General features: G+C 36.3%; 1 long non-coding RNA gene across 1 annotated transcript in view; it reads left to right on the top strand.

Moving 5' to 3' along the window:
- LOC106999933 (uncharacterized) overlaps window positions 1–24396 on the top strand; it is a 62225-nt gene that overhangs the window by 15920 nt on the left and 21909 nt on the right. The window contains exon 2 of the long non-coding RNA XR_003721437.2: window positions 15310–15358. This is a non-coding gene — a long non-coding RNA (uncharacterized LOC106999933). The remainder of the gene's footprint in view (window positions 1–15309; window positions 15359–24396) is intronic.

Below are 24396 nucleotides of genomic sequence, written 5' to 3'. Positions count from 1 at the left end.
CTTCCACATTTTCAGCTATCTTTATAGAATTGCCCCACTCCTGGTACTAATTCTCTGTTATAGCCCATTCTTACATTGCTATGAAGACATACCAAAAAGTGTGTAATTTATTAAGAAAAGAGTTTTAATCAGCTCACAGTTCTGCAGACTGTACAGGCTTCTGCTTCTGGGGAGGCCTCAGGAAGCTTATAGTCATGGTGTACGGCAAAGGGGAAGCAGTCACATTCTTCACATGGCCAGAGCAGGAGAGAGGGATTAGAAGGGGGATGTGCTATACACTTTTAATCACCAGGTCTTGTGAGAACTCTATCACAAGACAGCACTAGAGGAGTGGTGCTAAACCATTAGAAACCACCCCCATGATCCAATTATCTCCCACCAGGCCCCACCTCCAATACTGGGTATCACAATTCAACATGGGATTTGGGTAGCGACACAGAGCCAAACCATATCAGTTCTATTGTAAAATTTTAATTACAGGATGAAGTTATTCCATTTTTATGGACTTTTTATGAAACTTTTCATAACCTACATATCCATTTCAGTGGTTAAAAGGAAACACAACATGGAACTGTTTCTTACTCTTTGGTTTATTTATGCATGATATTCCTCTTTAGAGAATGTATTAAATTGTTACTTGGTTTGTATCATTTTCAAAGATTAGCAGGTTCAGTAGTATTTCCATTGTCAGTGAATTCCATTTTCCAGTTGTAATGTAAGTGTTCTCTTTCTAACGCCCTCCCTTACCATTGTTTTGTTTTATTTTCACTCAGAATGTAGTATTCCTCATCTTGCCAAACACAGATCCCTCTACCCCTTTTCTGAATTTATTCTCCCACTTTCACAGAGACCTATTATCCTCTTCCATAATTTCAAGTACTCCCTCCCCACTGACTTCTCCCCTTCAGCATATTAGAATACTCCCATCTTAAAAATAATCAAAACAACTGTCCTCTAATCATTCATTGCCTACTTCTAGCTATTCCTCAGTACTTTTCCTTTTCACCATAAGTATTTTGAAGAAATGTTCAGAGATCATCTCAAATTCTTCATCATCTCTGCTGTTTTCTTAATTGATTTTATCTGACTTCCACCCCTACTACAATGAAATTATTTTTGCCATGGTCTCTAATTATCTGAATATTATTAAAATAGGGACAGTCGCTACTGGATCTCTCTGCATTTTTTGACTCTGTTGATCAATCCTTCCATGGTTTGTCTGACACCATTTTCTCTTGAATTTCTTTCTATCTGTTCTAAGTTAGTCTACTCCTCAACTGCTGGTATTCTCAGCATTCTGTTCTAGATCTTATTCTTCCCTCATTCTGCAAAATTTCTACTTAGTGATCTGATTTACTCCCATGGCTCCAAAATCACTTTTAAAGTTATGACTTCTTTCTTTCTCTCTCTCTTTCTCTTCCTTCCTTCCTTGCTTCCTTCCTTCCTTCCTCTCTTCCTCCCTTCCTCCCTTTCTCCCTTCTGTTCTCCTTCCTTTCTTTTTCTTTCTTTCTTTCTTTCTTTCTTTCTTTCTTTCTTTCTTTCTTTCTTTCTTTCTTTCTTTCTTTCTTTCTTTCATTCTTTCTCCTTTCCTCCTTCCTTCCCTCCTTCCTTCCTTCCTTCTTTCTTTCCTTCCTTCTTTTTTTTCTGAGACAGAGTCTCACTTTGTTACCTGGGCCAGAATGCAGTAGTATGATCAGCTTACTGCAGCCGGAAACTCCTGGGCCCAAGTGATTCTCCTCCCTCCACAATAGCTGGGACTGCAGATGCATGCCACCATACTAGGCTAATTTTTTTTTCTTTCTTTTTTTTTGGCAGAGATGAGTTCTCACTATGTTGACCCAGGGTGGTCTCATACTCCTGGCCTCAAGTAATTTTCATGCCTCAGTCTCCCAATGTGCTGGGATTACAGGCATGAGCCACGTAATACCCAGTTAAAGCTATGACTTTCATACGTGTTTTTTCACTTGGGATTTCTTTCCTGAGCTGCCATCTCATATATTCAACTGCATTTTCCACAGCAGCTCAATACTGTGTGTGCAAAACTGAACTCCCATTTTCCCACTGTATATGCATTTCTTTCTGATTTCCCTTTTCCTCTTCCTATCATAATTCCAAGACCTTATTTCTTTCCTCCAGAATTGCTTCATCACTTACTAAGACTGATTCTAGTCTCATCTGACATTTAATCTTCATCTTCATCACTGCTGCCAAAATGATTTCTTTTTCTGAAACACATCTTTATTTTATTCCTCTGCTTGAAACATTTCTGTGCTTCCCATTATATTCAAGATAAAATGTATGTAAATATATGTACACCGTGTATTTAAGTCCATTTATGATCTGGCTCCAGTGTTGCTATGAAACCACAATTTTTGCCTCTCCTGTGTGCTAGTCAACTTTATATCAGGTCTCAGGGAGCAATCTACTGTCTACCTTCGGTGTTACGCACTTTCCTCGCTCTGACCTCTTCCTCCTGTGCAATTCTCATTCTTGAAGCCTGATGTCACTACTTCCAAGCCTCTGCTTTTCTTCCCCATCCACTCATCTGGCATTGCTATTCTTCCTATTTCATATTTCTTTTGTAGCACTGACTAATTCAACTATAATGGTTTGTCTGAGTGTTTCCTAAACTATAAGCTTTCTGACAGCAGGAATTATGTGCTTTATCCTTGTATCCTGACAAGTAGAATGTAACTGTGGAACATATTTAATAAAAGTTTGTTGGATGAATAATGTCTGTGTTTAGTTTACTTCAAAAATAATGAGTATCTACAATTACAGTGGTTTCTTTTTCATTGTATAGTGAGAAATAGGTTCATTCTTTTAAAATGACCACAACTCCTATGCGAACTTAGAGATATGAGAAGGTACCTCAGGGTAAATGTAACTACAAGTGATAATAATATGATAAAGCCTTTGCAATACAATTCTGACCTGAATTACCCAGAGGTAAGCTAAACTTCATAGGTTAGGGGCATAGTTCTCCACAAAACTGCCCTCATTTCAGACACCAGTCACAAGCTTGGGGGCTTCCACGGCTGCTGTCACTTCTGATCAGCTGGTTACAAATACATGAGGATAACCTACAAACCCTTCAGTTTCAATCATTAACTAGAATTATTACACTTACAGAATACAGGAAAGCACTATAATTATGACAAAACTTTTATTACAGCAAAAAGAGTATATATCAGAACCAAAAGAAGAGGTCTGGGAGGGCCCAAATATGAGGATCCATGTCCTCTCTCCATGGAGTTAGAATTCATCATCTTCTGGTGGATTGTTGTGCGACAATTGCTAACCAGTGGAGCTTACCTGAGCCTTGGTGCTTAAGAGTTTTTATTGGGGTTTTATTACATAAGTATGATTGACTGAATCATAACCATGCAGTGGAACTCAACCTCCATACTTCCCTCCCTGCAGGTCAGGCTGGTATCACATGGCTCAAAGTACCAACCTTCTAATCACATGGTTGCCCTTTCTAGAATGTCCAGACCCCATCTTGAGTCACCACATTAGTTTAAACTATCATTAGCCCACCATAAATAATGAAGACACTCTGATCATGGGGAAATTTCAAGGAGTTACAGTCTCCCTCCTAGGGACCAGGACAAAGGCCAGCTACATTCTTTTTTGCAAAACCTAAATTATATTGGTAGTACAGAATTCTTGTTCATTTATCTGTTTTAATCATATGATCATTAAGGAAAGTCCAAAGAATTTGGAATTCATGTGCAGATTAGAAGTCTGAATGGCACTATAAAAACTGAGTTGACAGCATTAATTTCCATTTGGAAGAGTCTGCTAGAGGTTATTCATACAGGAAGAATTTATCAGAATTTGGAACTATTTCTAAAGTAGATCACACATATCTTATTTGGTGAATGTTCCAGAAATTGTGTGTGAACAGTTAAGAGAATAAAACTTAAATGATCCTTATAAAGCTGATGGTCTGTGAAATCCTACCTACATCAAACAGATTCAATAGAGTTATCTTTATCCATTAAGTGTTATTTCCTGTTATTTGATATCACTGATTTCATAAATTTAAAATCTATTATTTATAACAGACAAGTATATCTAGGTTTCATTTATGATTAGACTAATTCAATCTTGATTAAAGTTTCTGCCTACATTATAGGTATCCTAAGCAGCCCGATTAAACCCATTGCACCAATAGTGACACTTTCTTATTAAGAAAGCCTGAGTGTAAAGTATAATTCCTGGGAAGGAATTGAAAAGTCTCTCTAAGACATTAACCTCCAAAACTTTGAAAACTTATGTAAGGTAATAAAAGAAGGTGCACCAACACAGTGATTTAAGTAATGTGAGTAAAAATCACTTGTGATTAGAGGGTCACTGTTTCTAGCAGAATGACAAAATACCCTGAATAATTCTGCTACTGAAAATGGCCACAGATGCTGGATAAAATATATAACTGAGCTGAGAAGAAATTTAAGAAATTCACAGGTCAAAAGCAAAATGAATGCAGAAACCCAGAGAGATAAGGTAGGACTCAAGCTGCCTTTTCTAGGGATTTGTGCAAAAGCCTCTTTCTTTACCCTGAGCTCAATTTGCACATTGAGGCAGGTGACAAAGTCTAAAGCCTATCAAAGAATCTAATGATACCTCTTTTGTAAACAGAGCTGTACCCAAATGGCTTTACCAGCATATTTAGGATGAACTAGAAATAAACCTGTCTCACAAAAGGGGACAACAAGGAACATTGACAGAAACAACTTTCTCTAGGCCATGGGACAACAAACTATAACCCCTGGGCCAAATCTGCCTACTGCCTGTTTTTATACAACCCATGAGCTAAGAATGGTTTTTATATTTTTTAATGATTTTTAAAAATTAGAAGGACAGTACTTAGTGATGTAAAAATTATTATGAAATTCAAATACCAGTGTCCATAAGTGGAGTTTTGTTAGAACAGTCATGCTAATTCATTTATGTGTTGTCTGTGGCTGCTTTCACACTATAGCACCTCAGCTGGTACAGAGACCATAATGCTTGCAAAGCCTAAAATGTTTGCTATTTGGCCTTTTCCAGAAAAAGTTCACCAAACCCTGGTTTAGGATTTATAATGGTTAGAAATAGTTTTCTTCAGATTTAATTAAAATCTCTAGCCCATTTGATAATACTACATAATCCTTTGTTTAGGTAATAGATTCAATTAAACAATAGCACAGTTATTGTAAAGGCAAAGAAATAGAAATTAAATTACTTTAAAGCTGCTATTCTTTGTGACCACTTTGAATCTTTGTGTTCAAAACAATGAAATAGTGGAAACTTTAAGGTATAATACATATTTGATCTAAAATTTATTCACAAAATATCTTGCTTAATTTTTCTTTACAGTAGAAATACATTCTTATTCATTAACTGTTAATTTTTTAAGCTAAAGAACAAATTAAAAAATGATTTATTACAGAGGGCACAAGCCACTAACCTTAAAAGAAAAAAATTGCTAAATAGGGCTTCACTAAAATTAAAAGATGCTTAGCAAAATATATTGCAAGAAAAAAGTAAAGCCAGAGATTGAGATAAAATATTCAAAATATATATACCTGACAAAGGACTTACATCCAAATAAATAAATTCTACTACCTAAAAATACAATAACTCAAATTTTAAAATGACTTGAATGACACTTCACCAGAGAAGATATATTCATGTATGTAATCACAGGAAGAAGGTATGCAGCATCATTAGTTATTAGAAAAATGCAAATTAATATAACAAGGCTAAAATTAATTCTCATACATAATTGGCATAGTGTAAAATGGTGAAAGGACTTTGGAAACCTGTTTAGCAGTTAAATGTATACTTTTGTGGTCTAACTCATTTGACTCCTAGTATTTATTCAGAGAAGTGAATACATGTGCTCGCAAAAATACTTGTACAAGAGTGTTTGTAGCAGTTTTATTTGTAATAGCCTCAAACTGAAAGCAATGAAAATATCAATTAGAAGGGAAAATATATATGTGATATAGTCATGTGACAGAATACTATAAGCAATTTAAAAATGATCTACTGATACAATCTGAAAGATGACTGAATATCAGAAACATTATATTGATCAAAAGAAGCCAGACACAAGGGAATAAATACTGTTTGATCCTATTTATGTGAAATTTTAAAACAGGCTAAACTAACCTATGCTGATGGAGTAAGTGGTTGCCTACAGGGGTGAAGCTTGATTGGAAAGGTGCTCTAGGGAAATGTCCAGGGTGATACCCCCTTTTTTTCCCCCAAGACAGGGTCTCACTCTGTCACCCAGGCTGGAGTGCAGTGGTACAATCCTGGCTCACTACAGCCTCGACCCAGGTTCAAGCAAGCCTCTCATCTCAGCCTCCTGGGTACCTGGGACTACAGGTACAAGCCACCACACCTGGCTAATCTTTTTATAAAAATTTTTTTGTAGAGATGAGGTCTCACTATATTGCCCAGGCTGGTCACAAACTCCTGGGCTCAAGTAATCTGCCTGCCTCAGCCTCCCAAAGTGTTGGGATTACAGGCTGTGTCACTGTGCCAAGCCCCAGGGTGATAATCTTGATTAGTTATTGGTTATATGTGTGTATCCGCTTGTCAAAACCTATCCAGTTTTGCACTTAAGATTGCATTTCTGCAGCCACAAAAAGAATGAAATCATGTCCTTTGCAACAACATAGAGCTGGATGCCATAATCCTAAGTGAACTAACTCAGAAACAGAAAAACAAATACTGCATGTTCTCACTTATAAGTGGGAGCTAAACAATGGATACACATGGACATAAAGATGGAAGTAATAGACACTGGGGACTTCCAAAGGGGGAGGTTGGAGGGGGCAAATGTTGAAAAATTACCTATCAGGTACAGTGTTCTCCATTTGAGTAATAGGCATGTTAGAAGCCCAGTCTTCACTGGTATGCAATATACTATGTAACAAGCACATGTACCCCCTGAATCTAAAATAAAATAATAAAATAAATCTGTGCATTTCGCTATGTAAATTAATTAAGCAAAATTTTAAAAAACTTGATATTCACATAACTTACAATCAAAATATTCCTAGGACTAATCTAGAGCAAAGATCTTGCTTAACATGTTAGTTAACTAGTACCTCTGGATACCATTATACATATTGCATTGTTTTTTCAAACGGCATGTTATGTGATAGGGTAAAAAATAATTTCCAAATGGAAAGCCGCTTGTCTAAAAACAACTTGAATAAATCATGTTCTCTTCAATTTACCTTCATCATAAATTAAGTGCCTATAACTAAATGAGTAATAAAAATAAAGCATACAGGAGATCAGCATCAAACTGTCAAGTCAAAATTAGGATCACGAGAGGAGCTTACTATCAGGTGTTTTATGTTCATTATCTCAGTTATGTCAGTTAACCGTAATAATAACTCTGGTAAATAGGTTTAAGCTCCCTTTTACAGTCTGTTGAAGTTTAGAAAAGTTAAGCAACTTGATCAGACACAAAACTAGTGTCTAACACTCAGTTTTTGAACCTAGTTCAACCAACTTCAAATTTTAAGGTCTGTCCAGAGTACCCCATATTTCAGAGATCAATGAGAAGGGGATAGAAAAGCAGTTTAGGATTTACAGGCTGAAATACAGCAGGGTCTGAAGGACAGATAATTCCAGTAAGGCCGAAGGACTTTGACTACTTGACTGCACCTTCAGATATCTCTTCCACTGCCAGACCCAGGCCTCCAAATAATCTCTGCACCTCATCATTTTCCTTTGGGTGCTCTGAAAGTCAAAAGCTAGCCCATATATCAGGAGTTCAGTTACAATTCTACCGATGTGATCCATCAGTACTAAAAATAGAGATGTGTCAAGGGGAACAGTGAAAATAAATCAGTGCAATACATTCTTCAAAAGTGGAGGAAAATACTGTGTTTCTATATTGTGATAAAGAGTAGTGGAAGAGAAAAGCAGAAAAACGAAGGACAAATGGGAAAGTAGACTTAAAGGCAATTGAAGGTATACTGAAACAGGTGTATTTTTCTATAAAGTCTAGCATTAGAACCTATGTTCTAATGAAAAGCAATGGAAAGAATTATGAGATTAAATAGTTGCTGACTCTGAGACCAAACATTGGTGTTTGTGCAGATCTCAAAAAGAAGTAAAGTGTGGCTTATTGTTATTTTAGGAAAAGTAGTAAGAATTAAATAAGTGTTTTGAATGTTTAGACTAATGTGGAATATATGAAACGTGCACCAGCACACTTTGAAGAAATGCTTAGTTCTCAGAGTGAAGCTTGCCCCCAGTTAAAGCATTCCGAATTTATTCCTAACTTGTCTGCCACTCGCCGTAAACATTCTTTTGGAGACTCAATGTCACCATCTAGTAGATGAGAGGTTTGGACTATATATGTTCTAATAATAATAATAATAATAATAACCACTATATTGATTATCTTCCATGTACTAGGACCCACACACTAGATGCTTTAAGTTTTCACAATTGATATGTGTGTGTGTGTGTGTGTGTGTGTGTGTGTGTCTGTTATTGCCTATCTTATTAATGAGGAAACTGAAATTCAGAGTGTTTAGCTCTGGAATTTGACCCTGACTCTATCTGGTTCCAGAGCTTTTAACCGCTGTGTTATTTTGCCTATCTATGGGTCCTTCAACTTTAATATGCTAAGATTCTATTTCCTTGAGTCAGATCGATAAACAGATTAAAGTTAGATATAAATCCTTGAAAGTCAGAGGACTTGATTATTGTCCTACTTTTATCTTTATCTTCAATGCCAACTACATTTTCGGCCTGGCTGCATTCAAGTGAAAGGAACCAAACAGATTCATCATAATCTTTGTCAGGAGGATCGTATTTTATCATTGCATTCTGGTTGCCACCACTCATGCCGTCCTCTTTCCACCATGTTTAGCATGGTATTTTGCATGTAAAGTACACTCAGCAATTTTTGACTGATTACAAATAGAAAAAGGCTCAAAAATGATCAGCTCTTTTTGGTATAAATTAGACTCAGTGCTTTCATCCAAACACACAGCTGTTTAATGTGGTGGACTGATAATAGTGGCCACAAGTTTGAGGTTAAGAGTGACCTTTCATAGCCAAGAGAGGCTCAGAAAGGTCACTCTCAACAAAAGAAATATTTTGTAAATTTTAATTTATAGAGCCAATGGACTTTCTCATGAATCCCAGAAGAAGCCTTTCAGAGAATAGTTTTTGCCTTAGGGAGGCCCAAATAATTTGTGTATATATTTTCAGTTAAGAAGAAACATACATAAGATTATTATCTTACTGAGTAGATATTAAGATTATGTGTCAAAAAACTTTCTACCAATTGTGGAAGTTAAGTATTTTAGATGGCATTTTTATTCCAAGTAACTGTTCTTCTTGACTTCATTAGAGACAAATGAATATTTACCTTGATAAACAACCAATTTAAGTTCTATTTCCTCATGATGAAATAATCCTATGCACCCATGTATCCTAAGTGTACTCTATATGAACTGTGTTTGTTTTTAATTAGCCAGACTTTAAGTATGACCACTTAACAAAACTTGTCATGTCACAGATAGTTGCAATCTTTCCTGATACCAGAAAAGAATATAGATGACAGCTAACTTTTTAAAGTAATATTATTTGATAATGAATATATTTCCATGTCTTTCTACAAAAAAATAAAAAACTTTTTCTAGGGATTCTCTAATATATCTTAAAGTATTACTAATAATGTCTAATTTGTCATCTGTGACATGAAACTAATTTCCATAATGCTTGGCATCTAAACAGCCGTGACTGCACCTGTTGCTGGGTTATCCCCTCAGGGAGTGGTTTTAGCCCTGGGGAAGACCCAAATAATTTGGTGGTAGAAGGAAGGGAAAGTGGTTTTTAGAACATTTTGATTATTGTTTCTACAAATATATTGCAATAATGTCCTTACTCCCTCAACTCCCTTTCATTTATCAGCTCATTGCTATCTTGCTTCCTTCTCTAAACTATACTGAAGCAGATCTTGCTAGGTCACAACTAACTAAGTGTCAAATTCCAGGAAGAGATTTAGGCTCTTAACTTATGTGACTTCTTAATAGGACTTGACACGGTTGATCATCTTGATGATCTCTGCCTTTTGGCTTCTCTGATCCCTTTCTTCACATTCTCTGCCCCCCTTTCTTCATGTTCTCTGCCCCCTTTCTTCATGTTTTCTGCCTCTCTGACTACCTACCTATCAGTACAGACAGTCCCTGACTTACAATAGTTCAGCTTATGATTTTTAACTTTATGATGGTGAGTAAGTGATACATGTTTAGAAAAGGTGTGCTTTGAGTATCTGTTCTTCTTTTCACTTTCAGTACAGTATTCAATAAATTACATGAGCTATTCAACACTTCCAAAATAAGCTTTGTGTTAGATGATTTTGCTCAACTGACAGCTCATTTAAGTGTTCTGAGTATGTTTAAGGTAGGGTAGGCTAAGCTATGATGTTCAGTAGGTTAGGTGTATTAAATACATTTTCAACTCAAGACAATTTCAATTTATGATGGGTTTATTAGGACAAAATCCCATCATAAATTGAGGAGCATCTGTATTTCTATACCTTTGTTTTCCTATTAATTGCTGGATTTGTTCTTTACTCCTGTGAAAGTTAGTTTTATTTGTCAACTTGTCTAGGCTAAAGTATTTGGTTATTTAATCAAACACTAATCTAGATGCTGCTGTGAAAGTATTTTGTAGATATGGCTAACATCTACAATCAGTTGACTTTAAAGGAGATAATGCAGTGGGTTGTATGCACTCAGTTGGAAGGGTTTAAGAGCAAAACTGAGGATTCCTAGAGAAGAAGAAATTTTGTCTCAAAACTGCAGCATTAACTCCTGCCTGAGTTTCTGGTTTTCCTGCCTGCTGATCAGCCCACCTTAAAAATTTCAAACTTCTTGCCCTACAGGCTTCAAAGTGTCAGCCCCTACAGCCACACAAGCCAATTCCTTTAAATAAATATCTTTAAAAAAATACACACTCTCATATACATATACATGTACAGATACAGATACAGATACAGTTATGCCCCAGTATTTGTGAGGGATTGGTTATATGTCCTCCCTATGATACCAAAAGCCAAGGAAGCTCAAGTCCCTGATATAAACGGCATAGTATTTGCATATAACCTATGCACATTCCCCTGTATAAATCATCTCTAGATTACTTACAATAACCAATACAATGTAAATACTATGTAAATATACCATATTATTTGGGCAATAATGACAAGAGAAAAATGCCTGTACATGTTCACTACAGATACAATATTCAAATATTTTCAATCTAAAGGTTTTTGAATCAGCAGATGTGGAACCCACCAATACAGAGGACCAACTGTACATCCTATTTGTTCTGTTTTCCTGGAGAACTCTGATTACAAATCCTTTTATCATTTTATTCATCATGCACTCTATATAATTCATCCATTTCACTTCTTCAACTATGTTCATAATATATCTTTTACTTCAGAATATTTACCCCGTTTCCACCTCCCGGGTTCACGCTGTTCTCCCACCTCAGTCTCCCGAGTAGCTGGGACTATAGGTGCCCGCCACCACGCCCGGCTAATTTATTTTGCATTTTTAGTAGAGATGGGGTTTCACCGTGTTAGCCAGGATGATCTCGATCTCCTAACCTCGTGATCCGCCCGCCTCGGCCTCCCAAAGTGCTGGGATTACAGGCGTGAGCCACCGCACCCTGCCAACCCCAGTCTTTTATCTGAACTCCTAATCAACATTTTCAACTACTATGCCTCCCTATATTGATGTCCCAATCCCATCTTAAATTCAGCATGTCCAAATGAAATGGTTTTTTTAATCCCCACCTCAACTCCCTTCTCTCTTTAATTCCAATCTCAATTAATGGCAACTCTACACCTAATTATCCTATGTAGAGATCTCTGAGCTATTCTTCATAACTTTCTCTGAACTCTGAAGCAGCTGAAGTTTTTTCTACTTGGTTGAAAACTGTTCCCCCAAAATTCATGTCCATCAGGAATCTATGAATGTGACCTTACTTGGAAATCGGGCCTTTGTAGATGTAATCCAGTTCAGATGAGGTCACACTAGATTAGAGTGGGCCCTAAATCCAATGGCTGGTATCATAAAAAGAAAAGGGAAATTTGGACATAGAGACACACAGAGGGAAAATGGCCATATGAAGAAGGAAACTGAGATTGGAGTGATGCCGCAGCTCTAAGCCATGGAATGCCAGGGACTGTCTGAGGTCACTGGAAACAAGAAGAGGTAAGGAAAGATTCTTCCCCAGAGCCTTTGGAAGGAGGATGGCCCTGCAGAGATCTTGATTTCAGGCTTCAGTCCCCTGGAATCGTGAGAGAATAATTTTCTGTTGTTTTAAGCCAACTAGTTTGTGGTAATTTGTTACTAGAAAACTAATACAAAATTCACAGTCCCTTCTTATTCCTCATTTTCCTTGGTTTAAGGAAGACTTAATCATACCTTTTAAAATTTATTTTTACTTATTTTAGAGACAGGGTCTCACTATGTTGGCCAGCTTGTCTTGAACTCCTTGCCTCAAACGACCCTCCTGCTTCATTCTCCCAAAGTGTTAGGACTACACAGTCCTCGTACCTTTCATAGTAAAATTCTTGCATTAAATTTTAAGAGTCCACTAAGATCTTCATGAGCTCTTTTCCCTCCTCTTTCACTTTACTGTGGGCTTAATCCAAAACCCTTTGCCCTTCTCTTCATTCTTTCTCCCATTGGAACCACTCCCAATCTTGTGATTTTAATTGCTGCTTCTATGTTAACTTCTAAACCTGAATTTCCAACTTTGACCTATCTTTTTAGCTTTAAATCCTATGTTTTCAGTAACGGTAATTTTAAATTTTGTATTTTAAAAAATGTTATAGGCATTTTTCTAGCAAAAACCACATAGCCACTTAGCCTGTATGCTGAAGACTTTACATACATGTTAAATATTTGCAAAAACCTTATCAGGCCATTACTCTTATTATCCCCCAATTTAAAGATGAGAAAGTTGTGTGAGGCACTGAGTGGTAAGAGAACTTGCCAAAGGTCCGACAGTCAGTAAGTAGTGGAGCTGGGATGCAAACCCACCACAGTGCGCTTTCAGCACATAGGCAACCCAGACCTCTTTGAGAATTTGGTGAAAACTATGGTCATTCACCACAGAAATAATACAGAAAGTTTCCTATAAATATTAGAAAGTTTATACATCTCTTAGAAGTCTATTTATGGATCCCAGGTTAAGAACACCTGTACCGGATTAGCCAGGTGTGATAGCACATGCCTGTAGTTTTAGCCACTTAGAAGGCTGGAATGGAGGGTCACTTGAACCCAGGAGTTCAAGACTGCAGTGAGCTGTGAGCATACCACTGCACTCCAACCTGGGCAACAGAGCATTGTCTCTAGAGAAAAACAGAAATTAAACAAAAAACATCTGTTTTGGAAAGATCCGAGTCACAATAAATATACTAGTAATAAGAAAAACATAGCTAAATTCAATGGTCTAATTTTCTTCATCAATTTGATTCTCCAGGAAAGTGTAATTTATTTTAGCAAATTAGTAGATCTTTATTTTAGAGAAAATAGTGAACATCATGCTCATTCATTTGACACAAATGTAGTGAATGCCTCCAAATCAAGAAGGGAAGACAAAACATGTAAACCAAAAATTACAATATGATGCAACAGTTAGACAAGAACAATAATCTTTGTGAACTGTGCAGAGTAATATGAAAGGAAAGTACTGTATTGAACACAGAGATCAGGTAAAAAATTACTATAATCAGGTAAGAATAAAATCCATGCAAGAGATGAGTATGGAGTTTCTAACCTATGGCAGTGGAAGTGGTGAGAAAGGATTAAATCCAAGGGTTACTAAGGAGGAAAATGCCATCTGAGTTTAGTGGCTGATTAAATCAAGATGAAAGTGAGAAAGGAAAGAAGAACAGCTCAGAGATCTCCACATAGAATGATTAGGTGTAGAGATGCAATTAACCGAGTAGAAACAAGGAGAGAAAGGAGTGAGGTGGGGAGAAAAAAACATTCCATTTGGACATGTGATAAATTATATAGAGATAGAGATTCAGAAATAGATATATAGACACAGATATTATATAGTTATATAATCTAAGCATATTTTTAGGCAAAAGTGGGTGACAGAGGGAAGGTTATCAGGCATAATTGTGGGAGGGTTAGTTGGAAAGGAGACAGGATACCTGTTTTTCTGAAATAAGAGGACAGACTGCATTCTGCAGTTCCAGTAACAGTTCAAGAAACAAATGACTATTATTAATCATATATTATTTAAAATAGTATCCACTTGAGTGTTTGTCTGATTTTAAATTGTGGATGTCAGTTACATATTTAGCCAAGAGATCTGCTTTTTTTAAAAGCAAATCTGAAAAGCTTATAATTAAAATTGACTATAGCCAACATGTTGGAATCCAAAGTGTATTTGATAATTTTCTTACAGAAAATGTCGTAGGCCTACCAAGGAACTTAGTCTAGTATAGTTAGAACCTGTAATTTCACACTCTTTCAGAGTAAGCGTACTAAAAAATAGTTCTTTTTATAAAAGTGTGCAAGTGATTAAATCCTAGTCAATTGCAAAATGTGTATTTCTGTGATGGCATGTGTATTTAAAAGCTTTGACAATGTTAAAATGCAACTTGATGCTCTTCCTTAGTATGTTTAAATTCAGTATGACATCTCCCTTTGTGGGAATCTTCATGAAGGTAATTACAGCTAAAATAAGTGAAGTTTCCTGATAATGAAATGGCTTTGTTTCTGTGGGTCTTGATTTAGTTTTATTTGTTTATGCAATCAAATGAATAAATATACATCTGCAGAGACAATATATTCAGATTATACATTTATATTTAAAACCTTTCTTTCCAACTTTTTATTTTACAGATTTGTTCAGCTTACTTTAAATCACCAGAAAGTAATTAAACATTGCCTTCTCAACTGGAGAAAATAGGCTGTTCTCACATGGTTGGACTTTGTTAAAGAACAATAGATTTAAATAAAACTTCAATAGACTATAGTGTGTTTCTTGAGATACTACATGGCTTGATTTTACAATATTAAGATTCAAAACATTGACAAGGTCCCTCCAAGTTGTAAGAGACCACAGAGGTTATCAATTTGTGCCCTTTTTCAGATCAAGAAATGACAGTTCAGAGCAGTAGTTTACCCAGAGCCAAGAAGTATTATATAGTGGATTCTACATGCCAAGCTCTGTTCTAAACAGTTTACATACATTTTATATATTAACTTATTAATTCTTAAATTCATCATTTTACAGGTGAAAAAATAAACACTCAGAGGTGAAGTCACCCAAGAACCCTCACCTAGTAAGTGATGGCCCTGGGATTTGAACCCAGGTATTCTTCGTTTGGGTCAGTGCACTTAACTATGCTCCCAGTTTCTACAAAGGGCAGTGTTGAGACCCTGAAACCATTTAACCTTCTGATATGGTTGGGTTTTGTGCCCCCAACCAAATCTCATCTTGAATTGTAATCCTCATAATCCCCACTTATCTAGGGAGAGACCTGGTGGGAGGTGATTGGATCATGGGGGTGGTTTCTCCTATGCTGTTCTTGTGATAGTGAATGAGTTCTCATGAGATCTGATGGTTTTAAAGCATCTGGTATTTCCTCTGCTCATGCTCTTCTCTCTCCTGCCACTACATGAAGAAGGTCCTTGCTTCCTCTTTGCCTTCCACCATGATCGTAAGTTTGCTGAGGCCTCCCTAGCCATGTGGAACTGCAAGCCAACTCTCTTTCCTTTATAAATTACCCAGTCTCAGGTATTTCTTTATAGTAGTATGAAAATGGACTACTATTACTAGTACACACACACACACACACATATGCTAGGTGTAATACACTGATTTTATTGAATTACACTTATTTATGTAAATGCCAATCTCTTTCACTTGACTGAGATGTTCAATAGATCTTCGATAACAGGAACCATGTTGTATTCACCTCAGTGAAGAGTTCATTACTTGGTACATAGTAGGTGCTGCATAATATTTTTGGATAAATAAATGAGCCAATTTATACATGAAGGATTTTTAGGAAGGTGAGTCTAGAGGTAAGGAAACAAGTTAGATGGAGAGTGATCTCTCTTTGGGAGGTAATATAATACAAAATTCAAGTGGTGAAGTGATTTTGTTAAGGGAAAACACTGAACAGATGAGAAAAGCATTACAAAGGTTGGAGTTGGTGATTGACTGCTGTGAGTGACAGAGAAATCAAAACAACTATATGACCAGTTCAGTCCATCACAAAATTTATTACTTTGATTAATCTTTTCTAAGTTGGACTGAAACAAGATATCTTGTTTTGTTTGTTCATTTTCTATGCATTGAACAATACCATAAATTTTGTCACATCCTTCCTTCTGCTTATTTTAGGTTTCATTTGTTCTTCTTTTTCTCGTTTCTTCAGGTATATGCTTAAGTCATTAATTTTAGAACTTTATTCTTTTTAAATATAATTATTAAATGCTACAAATTTCCCCCTAAGAACTGCTTTAGGTATAGGTAATGAGGTTTTGACTTTTTCATTTTCATTTGGTTCAAAAAAATTTTTTGAAACGAAGTCTCACTCTGATATCCAGGCTGGAGTGCACTGTTGCAATCATGGCTCACTGCAGCCTCAACCTTCAAAGGTTCAGGTGATCCTCCCACCTCAGCCTCCTGAGTAACTGGGACTACAGGTGCATGCCACCATGCCTGGCTATTTTCAAAATATATTTTAAATTATTTATGATTTCTTCTATAGTCTATGATTATTTAGAAGGGTTTTTTAACGTTTCTAAATATTTAAAGTTTTTTTTCAGATATCTTTTTGTTATTAACTTTTAGTTTCATGCAGTTTTGGTAAGAGAAATAGTCTATTTGATTTACTTTTAAAAAATTCATTGAGACTTCTTTTGTGACCCAAAATCTGTTTTTTCTTGGTGAATATTCCATTTGCACTTGAAAATAATGGATACTCTGTATTGATTAGAGTGTTCTATATATGTCAGTTAGGCCAAGTTGGTTGATAGTGTTGCTTAGGTCATCTACACGCTTAATGATTTTTTTTTTCATTTACTAGGGAGGAGTGTTAGAATATCGAACTATTAACTGTAGGTTTATATATTTTTCTTTCAAGTTCTGTTAGTTTTAGCTTTATGTATTTTTAAGCTCTGTTATTAGATGCATGTACTTTAAGACTGTTATATTTTCTTGATTAATTGACTTTTTAATCATTGTGAAATGTCTCTTTATATCTAATATATCCCTTGTTCTGAAGTCTGTTTTAGCTGATAATAATATAGCTACTCTGCCTTTCTTTTGAGTAATATTTACAAGGTATATCTGTTTCTAGTCTTTTCTTTTTAACCAATCTCTGTCTCTTTATTTAAAGTGGATTCCTTGTAAACAGCATATAGTTGGATCCTGCTTTTTCAGAAATCCAATCTGTCATTAAAATTATAGTGTCTATTGTCTGCAACTCCTGTGCTGTCAAAAGTTCTTAACTTTGTAAATGTACAAATACATGGTACAAATTCTCAGCAAGCTGTTGAGAGGGATATAAGAGAGGATGGGGTGAAGAAATGCCTGAAAGTTTCTTCAAATTAACAAAATTTTAGTCAGTACTGTCTGATATCATTAATGGGTGGCAAACATTTTTGGACAAGCATAAACATTATTTTTGTCATATCACTTCTATTTTACAAAGTAATAATTATATTTAGCATATATCTCAGTTACCAGAACTTTAGCCTGAAACAAACTGTTGACAAATCTGGTTCTAAAATGCTACTGACACTTACTAGGCTACTGAGGAAAAAACACAAGAATGACCATGCTCAAACATCCTAGAAACTTTATGAGAAATCACATTCTTCACAGTATTAAAATTAAGGAGTTCTTATCTTTTCCAGAGTATCTTCATCAAAAGTTACATTAGGATATAGTGTAAGCCACAATAACAAGGTATCCTAAAGTGTATTGACTGAAACAAGATTAACATTAATTTCTTTGTGATGAAACTCTTCTGGCAGGTGGTTTAGGGTTGGTAAGTTGCCCTAGAGGGGTCAGGGACACAAAACACTTTCATTCCTTTTGTTTTGCTATCTCTAGGCTCTTACCTCATCAGCTTGCTTGAAATTAGTTAGTATCTACCTTACAGCCTGTGGGAAGGGTAAAACAAGAAGAAAATACTTTGTATACTCCTTTTCTTTAGAGGGCAAGATTCAGAGAAGGGTGTATTCTAAAGGCCTTTTCAGGATGCATAAGTTTCTTAATGGAAGAACAAGTTTTATTCACTGTCATTATACATAAGACGTAGAAACATAGTTGGTATGAAATAGTGTAATATGATTTATTACTATAAAATAAATTATAGCATAAATATAAGGGGTATTGTTAAAGTATTTAGATATAAAACTAGTTATTTTGCTTCTGTCTTGACTTTCTGATTTCTTATAATGCAGTCTACAATTTATTTCACTACTCTCTTTCCCTTTTAGTGCATTATTCCAGCAAACTTTTAAGTTATCTATTGCTAAACGAGAAATATTTAGTAGTATGTGAGACAGTCACTGTTCTTTTTGTGATAACTAACCTTCAGGTAAAAAGTCTCCTTTTCCAGGTTTTTGTTTATTTCCATTGTAACTTGCCTTTGAAGCTCTTCACTTGCTTAACAATGTTAGTTCTTTTTGAGAAATAAAACAAACAAAAAATATCTAGCAAAAGAAAAAAAATAAAATAAAATTATAGTGTCTAGAGCATTTAGAATTAATGTAATTATTGATACCAATTGTCTTATGTCTACCATCTATTTGTTTTATATTTTTCTCATCTGGTCCTTCCCTTTATTCTCCTTTAAAAAACTTATTAATTGGGTATTTAATTTCTACTATTAGATGATTTTTTAGTTGCTGATTTATTTTTAGTACTTATCTTTAACTTGTCATAGTCAACATTTAAATTATATAATACTACTCCTCCTTATCCTTTATGCTCTTATTATGTCATACATTTTAAGGCTATATATATATATATATATATATATTATCAACCTCATAAAACATTATTATTTGCTTTAAAAAGACATAAATATCTTTTTAAGAAATTAAAAATGAGAAAAATTATATTTTATATATGTTCACATATTTACCATTTCTGTTGCTTGTCATTCTTTGCTGTAGGTCCATATTTCTATCTGGTATCATTCTTCTTTGGCTGCAGAACTTCCTTTTACAGTTGTGTACGTGTGTGTGCATGCATGCACGTGTGTACGTGCATGTGTGTTCATGTGTGTGTTCGTGCGAACGTGTGTGCTGGTCTGCTAGTGATAAACTCTTTTGAAAGAATTCATCTGAAAAAGTCAATGTTTTCCCTATGTATTTGAAAGATATTTTTACTGGGTTAGAATTGTAGGTTGACAGTTTTATTTTGTTCTGTTTCCTTTCAGCACTTTAAAAAGGTATTTTCATTATCTTCTGGTCTGCATGGCTTCTGATAAGAAATTGGCTGTCAGTTTTCTCTTTGTCCCTCTGAATATAATGTGTTGTTTTTCCTCTGGGCATTGAAGAGTTTCTCTTTATCACTGATTTCCAGCAATTTGATTATGATTTGTCTTAGAGTGGTTTTCTTTGTTTCTTCTGCTTGGAGTCATTGAGATTCTTGGATATATCTGAAAACTTGCTTTATATATTTTTTCTGGTTTACTAGCTGTTTACAGTGAAAGTGCAATGCCCATGGCAAGTGTCTTAGTCTCTCTGGGCTGCTATAACAAAATGCCACAAACTGGGTGGTTTATAAACAACAAATGTATTTCTACAGTTCTGAAGACTGGGAAGTTCACAATTAAAGTGCTAGCAGATTTGGCGTCTGGTGAGGTCTGCTTTCTAATTCATAGATGGGTGCCTTCTCACTGGGTCCTTACATAGTGGAAGGCATGAAGCAGCTCTCCCGGACCTCTCTGATAAGGACACTAGTTTCATTCAGGAGGGCAGAGCCTTCATGATTTAACCTACCTACCAAAGACCCACTTTCTAATACCATAACATGGATGGTGAGGTTTCAACATATTAATTTGGGGGAAACATGAACATTCAGATCAAAATAGCAGGTAATATTTCATGTGTGGAATCAGAAGTCTTATTTTGTTTTTATTGGTAGAAAATGGCTTTTTTAGCTTACAATTCATGAACTTGTTATTAATAATGTCTTCCAAAACTTTCAGATTTTGTTGTCAAATTTGAGAAAACTTCTCTCATTTTTTCTTGACTTAGCCACATACTTTCAGTGCCCGGCACCATAAGACCCATTCGTATACCATGACCACGTCTGGACCTGCATCTTTGTGTCATGATTCTAGATGAGTCAGTACTTGGGGTGATAGAAGTATTGCTAGAAGCCCATCTTGAATTTGCTTAGCTAGTTATAATATAACCATACACAAGACTCTGCAGTCCACATAGGCCTATCCCATTAAATCCAAGCTAAATATATCCTTAACTCAACTTCCACTTAGCTGGATCTTTGTTGTTTTTCTTCTTAAAAACAGGGTCTTACTCTGTCATCCAGACCAGAGTGCAGTAGCTCAATAATAGCTTACTGTAACCCCAAATCCCTTGGTTCAAGCAATCATCCTGCCCCAGCCTCTCAAGTAGCTAGGACTACAGGTGTGTGCCACCACATCTGGTTAATTTTTTAAATTTTCTTGTAGAGAAGGGGTAACACTATGTTGCCTTGGCTGGTCTCAAACTCCTGGCCTCAAGCAGTCCTCCTAGCCAGGCCTCCCAAAGCACTGGGATTACAGGAATAAGCCAACATGCCCAGCCAGGTGGATATTAACATTTGCGTAGCCACTCCAACATCCCTACCATGAGGAGAAGTAATGGAGAACCCATAATGAAAAGAGACGCTGGTATTAATTGATTGCAGTTAATATATCTTACTTTTACAAATTGTACAAAAGTGTATGATCACTAAATACAATGCTTGTGTTTCTCTCTGGACCTTGGGAGGGGTTTGTGCAGAGAAGCCCTGTCACTTATGCTTTATTCATTCACTTTACACTAATTCTGCTCTGACTTTACCATTGGTGTTTTAAAAGCAGGATCATTCTATGTCACATAGCAACTCAAAATTTTGGAATTATCTATTCACTAGTATAATCTTGCGCTGTAATAGAAATTGTTGTTCAGCACCGAAAACAGGAATCAGGAAACGTGCTTTTGGTTTGTCTCTTACTTCAGCTGTTTGATTCTGACAAAATCCAAGTCAGTACTCAGTTACATACTGTTTCCCGAGCCCTAGTGGAAAAAGAAAATTGAGTTTAGCAGAGATTTGGATTAAGGAAAAAAAAAAAATCCCTTTTGCAGTTTAGAGGTCTTAAATGATTACAAAACAAAAATAAGTAAAACTTTTGATTCAAAAGTAGAAAGTGTGTATTTCATTTTACTTTTGTACTTAGTGGTATAGTTCTCACTTGTTTGTGGTTTCATTTGTCCCCTCAGTCTGTCACTCAGAAATAATGAATATGTAAACTTGATATTCACGACTTGGTTTGCTGCAATATAGCCCCCCAAAGTAATTGGAATTTTATTAGTTTTTTCTTGCAAGTATTCCCGTTTTAACAGCTTTGATAGCAACTATATCTTAATTTTTTCTCCTATAAAAATACCGAGAATCCCTTTTCATAAACAAGTGTTTTTTTAAAGATAACTTTATCAACACGGTAACAGTCTCTAAGTTTCAGAGGTGGTGCTGCTCATAAAGAATGAATGGGGGCCGGGCGCGGTGGCTCACGCCTGTAATCCCAGCACTTTGGGAGGCCGAGGCGGGCGCATCACGAGGTCAGGAGATTGAGACCATCCTGGCTAACACGGTGAAAGCCCGTCTCTATTAAAAATACAAAAAATAAGCCGGGCGTGGTAGCGGGCACCTGTAGTCCCAGCTACTCGGGAGGCTGAGGTAGGAGAATGGCGTGAACCCGGGAGCAGGAGCTTGTAGTGGGCAGAGATCGCGCCACTGCACTCCAGCCTGGGCGACAGAGTGAGACTCCATCTCAAAACAAAACAAAACAAAACAAACGAATGGTGTCGGGCGTGGTGGCTCACGCCTGTAGCCGAGATTGCAGCACTGCACTCCAGCCTGAGTGACAGAGCAAGACTCCATCTCAAAAAATAAAAAATAAAAAAAAGACAAATGGAATTCTTTGCACACTTAATAGCAACACCTAGACTATAGTCATGTCTGGCTGCTGATAGGAGGTTTAGAATCCTTTTCCTGTTTTGAATGTTCATTCCTGCTTTGAATTGTTATTAAGAAAACAGATTTATTGACAGATTTCTGCTTTTGATTTCAAGTATCAGTGTTGATTGACTGTCTGCTGTAAGCATAATAGTGATGGATACAAAGCCACTAGTATTACCTTTCAGAATAATAAGATTTAATTACATTAAAAGATAAAATGCTGAGGTAGATTTCAAAAGGAGAGATTTCTGTGACCTAAATATTCTAGAACTCAAACTGGGCTTTAAGGTTGAACAGAATGTGAAGAAGGACATTCCATGGGGCAAGCAAAAACACCTCATAAGAGTAAAGGCTTATTTATGTCTCATTTAATTTTGTTTAATTCAACATTTATCAAAAGCTTATTGTCTTCTGAGTATTTTTCCAGTTAAACATACCAAGATAAATATGGAATAGTCTTTACCCTCAAAGAATTTAACAATCTAGGAAATGGGAAATGACATTGACGCAACTACTAGAAGACAGTGGATTTCTCTGAATAGAATTTATAGCATAACCTTTTATTTAAAGGTTGCCTGAGCAACAAACTTTGGGTCAGAAAGATCTGGGCTTAAGCTTTAGCACTGCCTCTTCTTAGCTGTGTAACCTTGAGCCCCTTTGAGTTCAATTTTATCTGTGTCTATCTTCCACAGTATTTCACAGATATAATCTGAAGCTCTCCATCAGCAAACTCATTCTCACCAGGTCAGAGAATTTCACTGCCAGCTGTACTATCAAATAAATGGAACCTGGGCTATCTTTCACACCATAGGCTTTGTATCATGTTGCTGCATACATACCCCCAAGGCTACATTAACCCAGTCCAGATTACTCCAGTTCTTGATGTCTGTCTACAGTCATTGTCATCCTGCCTCACCAGCTAAATTAACTGGCCCTGACTCTTCTCAAAACCACATCTGCACTTACCATTCTTTTCAAAGTAGCTCATTGGACTACTCCAAAATATCAGGGTGCTTTCATTTCAGTTTCCTTCCACCTCTCGCTCGTGAGACAACTGTCTCCTTTTGCCCAGGACTCAGGGAATTCCGGGAAATTGGGAATTTCAGGGCTAAACAAGTGAAACAGGATGAGTTAGTCATCCTAACACCAGCCTGGTTCCGGCCTCTAGCCCTTGTTTCTGAAGTGTCGACATATCTGCTGCTTAACCTAATCCAAGTTTGGCAGTCTTCTCAATTTTTTGGTGGGGAGGGGGAGGTGGGATGGGGTCTCACTATGTTGCCCAGGCCAGTCTTGAACTCCTGAGTTCAAGTGATCCTCCCACTTCAACCACCTAAATAGCTAGGACTACAGGCACACACCACTGCACCCAGCTACCTTCTTAATATTTTGAAGGTGAAAAGACATACGTGTAAGAGCCGATTCCCAAAATGTATTGGTTAGTGCTGAGTGAGAATGCCAAGCCAGTTTAAAACTAAAAGCAATAGCAGGTTGCAAATTAAAACTTATTGCTGCTCAAAAAAATTAAAGACTTGGAACGGCAGCCAGATGGCTGGGGTGAAAGGTTTATGTGATGTCATAGATAAAGCTGGTAAGTAGGTTTGACCAGGATCCCTTTCCTGTGTGTGTACTTGTGCAGATGGGCTTGCACGTGTGTGTACATGAGTATGAGGGAGAAAGTTAAATGCTATGGACAAATTTTGGAAAAATCAGATTGTAGAACTAAGATAGTAACTGGATATAGCAGGTAAGAGCAACTTAACTAGGAAAATGGATTAATTAATAAATTGTTCTCAAATTTTATTTTTATCATAAATTTAAGTAAGCCCTTGGTTCCTTTTATTACATTTCTGTGATAATCTAGTATAATACCCGATATAAATCCAAAGCAGGTGATTGGTTATTTCTAACTTAATATATCAGTATTTCACAGGCAAGTTTGAGATGCATCAAATAATTGTCAGAAATAGGGAAAGAAAGATGAGTAGGCTGGGTGCAGTGGCTCATGCCTGTAATCCCACACTTTGGGAGGGTGAGGTGGGAGGCTCACTTGACCCCAGGAGTTCAAGACCAACCTGTACAACATAGTGAGACCCTGTCTTTATTAAAAAAAAAAAAAAAAAAAAA

Source organism: Macaca mulatta, chromosome 1, assembly GCF_049350105.2.
Source record: "Macaca mulatta isolate MMU2019108-1 chromosome 1, T2T-MMU8v2.0, whole genome shotgun sequence".
NCBI lineage: Eukaryota > Metazoa > Chordata > Mammalia > Primates > Cercopithecidae > Macaca > Macaca mulatta.
Note: the sequence above shows the minus strand (reverse complement) of the source record. Positions and strands in the feature narration are given on the sequence as shown.